This window comes from Neovison vison, chromosome 5, assembly GCF_020171115.1.
Source record: "Neovison vison isolate M4711 chromosome 5, ASM_NN_V1, whole genome shotgun sequence".
NCBI lineage: Eukaryota > Metazoa > Chordata > Mammalia > Carnivora > Mustelidae > Neogale > Neogale vison.
The window spans coordinates 134,579,225-134,584,582 of NC_058095.1; the positions used below are offsets into that span (position 1 = coordinate 134,579,225).

The 5,358-nt window shown below is 36.8% G+C and overlaps 1 non-coding gene across 1 annotated transcript; it reads right to left on the reverse strand.

The window, feature by feature from the left end:
- Positions 1-501: 501 nt before the first annotated feature.
- On the reverse strand, positions 502-692 carry LOC122907930. Its single transcript, XR_006384798.1, has one exon. It is a non-coding gene; the product is annotated as a U2 spliceosomal RNA (small nuclear RNA).
- Between the last annotated feature and the right edge of the window lie 4,666 nt (positions 693-5,358).

A 5,358-nucleotide genomic window follows, 5' to 3' on the forward strand; every position in this document is an offset into this window, starting at 1 on the left:
TCCCTTCATCTCTGAAATATGGGACAGATAGCAAAGGAAGTCTCTCCCTATGGAGGGAGGACAACAGTCAGGAGATATTGTTCATGAAAAAGTAGTATGATCCAACTTTGGGTGGGGCCTGAGAAACATAGAACATGTTTGTAATTATTAACTATAATTAATACTAGTGTCCAAAAATTCCCAAACGATCTCATATAGCTCACTTCAACTGTAAAACACTAAAAAGAAGTACAGTGAAATTGTGAGATGATCCAACCAGTTCCAGTGGAACTTGGTCAGGAGTTCTCACAAATCTCCACTTCTTTATATCCCAATGTAACAAATAGGAAGTTTTGATATGCAGGAATATTGCAGTTATTCTTTAGCTTGTAAAGTTTAAAGTTAAGAACCTCAGGAATAACAGATCAATAGCATCCCAGCTTATGACTCAGATCTATTTATGAAATTTGATTTTTTTTTTAAACAAACTCTGTTATTTGCCACTGTGTCTTTTAACCCCCAAGGGGGTACACCATTCCTGGAAGTACTACAATACCAGGTCGATGTGTGGAGTGGATGGAGCAAGCTCCTATTCCATCTCCCTGTTCCAAAAATCCATTTACTATATTGTCCTCAAATAGAGGATGCATTAGATATTAAGCTGATAAGAACAGACATTACACTTGATCTTAGCCAAAAGGCCGAGAAGCGATTGAAATTTGATTTTTAACCATGGATGTCCTAGGTCTTTCTTTCAGTACTGTTTTGCAATAGTAAAGTGACCAAGACCATATGCCAAACTAACACTTCCATCATAAATGGGGATTTAGGTGTTATACACAAATGAGATAGATGATTCCATCTCAATTAAATGCAATGTCATCATGCATGATGCTGGTCTAACAAAAGAAATCAAGCTTGGCAAATCATCCCAGAAATAATAGAATTTTAAAATAAAGGTCTAAATTTTTCAAAATAAAAATAATTTTAATTCATCCCAGGTAAAGTTTTTCATAAAGCATAATATTGTAGAAAACAAAAAAAATGACACATAGTATCTGTAAAATCATAAAGGTACAAGGCCATTTTCCTAGAAGAAAAGTAATAATTGGAACAAGCTTGAAGAATTCTCTTTCTGCAGTATTCTCACACAGTAGCTACCCTACAAAGTCCTATTTAACCTGTTTCTGGGTGTCAGAGACTTTATATCTGTTATCAGTTGGGTTGAGGAAACATTCTTTTTTTTTTTTTTTAATATTTTATTTATTTGACAGACAGAGATCACAAGTAGGCAGAGAGAAAGTAAGGGAAGCAGGCTCCCTGCCGAGCAGAGAGCCCGACTCGGGGCTTGATCCCAGGACCCTGGGATCACGACCCACCGGAGCCGAAGGCAGAGGCCTCAACCCACTGAGCAGCCCAGGCGCCCCTTGAGGAAACATTCTAACAGTACCCTCTTACTTGCATTTTTCTACAGGCTTAAGAACTTCCTGGTCAGGTAACTAATTTCTTCTTTGTAATGATTATGTTGTTGTAATCATAACCAAACCTCTTTTCTTTTTAATGCCTCATCCTGAAACTTATTTCTGTCTTGCACTGTAACTTGCTATGCAGAGATGTAAAATACATCTCCATGAGTCAACAGTAGCATCATAAATACTCTATTATGGGACACTAATGAAAGGCACCGCCACGGTACCCACTGCGCTAGCTTAGCAGAGGGTGCATCAAAGAGGAAATAAATCAGTCACTGTTAACAGCTGATTTGTAGTACTTAACATGTAAAATATGGTCTGTGTCATATATACAGCTACAGATCTCCTAATCTACTGGTAAACTGATACACATATAAAATAACCAGTATATTAACATCAGACTGTGCCCACTTGCATTTATGTTCCCTGACCTCTCTATGTGCAGATAACAGCTGAAACTAGGAAACTACCTCTCTTGGCTGAGTAATGTCCCTCCCACATGGGCCCTGGAAAACATTAAGTGAACTTAGCAGGTTCAGAATGGAGATGGCTGCAAAGTATTCAGAATAATGGTGGCTAAGGCAGTTCCTCTGCAAAACAGCCATTTGTTATTCTAACAACAGACTCCTTGCTTAGAATATCAGCTGGGTGAGCCTGGTGGTGGGTATTATGGAGGGCACGTATTGCATGGAGCACTGGGTGTGGTGCATAAAAAATGAATTTTGGAACACTGAAAAAAATTAAATTAAATTGAAAAAAAAAAAAGAAAATCAGTTCAATGATCACTTAGACAATGCTGAGTTCTGTGGATCAATAGTTACATGGTTAGAGCTATGTTGGTTCCCTCTGGACCCCTTACTGAGTATTTATTTATTCCATATTCAGCCCCCATCCCCTACAAATCACAGCCAAAACAGTCTTCCAGAGCCTGGCATTTCACAGAAAGAGAGTCTCTTTGGGAACCTAAAGAATAAAACTCAGTGGGGAGTTTAGCCTCTGGCTGCTTTATAAAATAAATACTTCAACAAAACCATTTACATAATGAAACTGTATCATCCATAAGAGATTCAGGAAATTATATCAAATGAAGCTGAACTATAATTTAAGAATATGTTTTAGGGAGTAGATAAGTGAATCTTCTTAATCCGCATAGTTTTATATTTTGTTCTTTTTTTGGACAAAGATCTCTTCACTCAATTTTAGAATGGAGAACACTCATTGAAAAACAACAGCTGTTTGCTCTTGCCTGTATACCAATTTTCATAATTTATCTGGAGCAGCTTTTAAAATTTGTGGCGCTTTTTTCATTCTTTAACCTTGTCAATCACATACTTGGTTAACAAGTTGGTAGATGATTGGAACCTCAGGGATACCCATTGTTACAAAACAAAAGAGGTATCCGAGAATCACTCTGAACTTCTCCCCTTAAAACTGAGAGACTATGGACTCTGAAAAACAATCTGAGGGGTTTGAAGTGGCGGGGGGGTGGGAGGTTGGGGTACCAGGTGGTGGGTATTATAGAGGGCACGGCTTGCATGGAGCACTGGGTGTGGTGAAAAAATAATGAATACTGTTTTTCTGAAAATAAATAAATTGGGGAAAAAAAAAAACTGAGCTGTTCTGACTTAACTTGAAGCATGGATTTATGTTGTCACACACTTCACTATGCCCTGCCAGAAAAAGGCAGCTCTGCACTCATAAGCGCTACTATGCATTTGCTGGTGCTTGTGCCAGATTCCAGAACCTTTGGATATTATTCAGTTTGTTCCTTTTTGGAGACTGCCAAAGGAATGTTTTGACATAATTCAAGAAAGGCAGTCAGAAATTTGCATTCTGAGTTTTCTGCAAATCATAATGTAATTTCTTCGGAGTTCCCTGGATCCTACTCTTTAATTTTTTTTAACATGGTCTCTTGATCAACAGGAAATTTCTTGTGAGGTTGGAAAAACTCAGATTAAAATAAAAGAATAATAGAGTTTTAAATCTTAATGAATAACATAATGAATACTCTGATGTCCAATAAACATTTTAATTAACTGCTTTTATTCTTATTTTCTAAGAAGCTCTTGCATTTCCAGATTCCTAAGTGATTTTGGACCATGCTCCCTCAACATTATAGCCGTCACCATTGAACATTTATTGGGTACAAGGCACCATAATTACTTGAGTTCTGAAACTAATCAAGGACCACTTTATGGAAATGAATAACCATACCTAATTAGCACATAGTCTCCTTTCCCTACTCCCAAACTGAACCACCTGCTTTGGGCCACTGAAAGGTCTCAGAGAGTCTTTAATCCTTATTTTCTGGGTAAGGGCATGACTAGGGGTACATGATTGTTTAAAAAAAAAAAAATTACGGATGTCACATTATTAACTGCATTTGATAAGTATAGCCAGCAATTTCAGTGGGTCATACCCAGGAAGAATTTGCAGCTAGTATTCATCAAATATGATGAATAGAAGAAGCAAATACAACTTGTCCTGATATTTTCAATAGCTTCAGAATTTCAACTCACTTGAAGGTATTTCTCTGATTACTCTGATATTCCAATAAACAATGTAGGTGGGCTCTAGGTCTGGACTCATTATCCTGATTATATAGTAAGGATAGGCTAGGTTATGCTGTCATAAAAAAGTAAACCAAAAATCTCTGTGACCTGGCACAATAAAGGCTCATTTCTTGCCCAGAGCAATTCTGACACAGGTCAGATGTCTTCTCAAGGAAGCTGTCCTCCATGCAGTGTCTTATTTAGTGATCCAGGTTGTTTGGATTTGCAAACCTGCCATAATAATGTACAATTTCCAGACCACTTCAGTAAGGCAAGAAAGAGTTGAAGAGGCTCCCACTAGTTCTTCAATGCTTTGGCCCAGACTTGATAAAGGTCTTACAAACCATTGGTTAGAAATTTTCCTGTGCCCTAACTACAAAAGGTCTGTGAAATGTGGAGGAGCATATAGATGTTTGGGGAACAATAAACATCTCTGTCCAAATGATCTGAAGCATAGGCTACCGGTATGTTATAATGCTAAGAGGTAGATATCACTATTAATCTAACCTTCGAGATGATAAAAATTGAAGCACAGAAATGTAAGTAACCTTTCCAAAGTCACAAAGTGGTTCAGTCAGGGATTAAATCCAGGTAATTTGGCTCTATAACCCACAATTCTAGCCATGACAGTGTGCCATTTGCACAGGGTTATTATTAATTCTCTGTGGTTTTGGCAAACCATTAGATTTTTCTTAGTTGTCTCATTTGCAAATTGGGGAAAAGGCTATATCTATCCATTGGACTTTACTGATCACAAATAAAGCCACATATTGTGCAGATGGAATTTTTACCATTTTTGAAGTGTATTACATGCCAAGGATGTTGTATTTTTTTATCTACTATAATCCCCTGAATAGCCCAGTAATGAGGAGGGTGATAATGACGATGATGATTAGGACGATATCTGACATTTACTGAAAACTTAATACCATTTTCTATACTACACATTTAACATAAACTATTCCATTGAATCTTCATTAAAATACCATGCTCAATTTTATACTCTCTTTACAAGCAAAGAAAAGGATGTTCAGAAGATGTCAAATAATTTTACCAAGGCCAATTATGTGACAGAGCTAGGACTCAAAACCCTGTCCTCATTTCTATTACACTGCTCTGTATCCTACTGAATGAGCTGTTTAAGAAGTATTTAAAAAATGAAAATACTATGTCAACTTAAGTTATTATTACTTATTAATTTTTTTTTATCTGTGGTAAAATTTTTGTTTTTACTTTATCACTCTAACATTCTTCCCTTACATATATTGCCTCATATTCTGGTCTTTTTTGATAAACAAATGACAGGAGTAGAAATTTCTTAAGGATTATAACTGGCCCTTTGGCTTAGTCTGTAG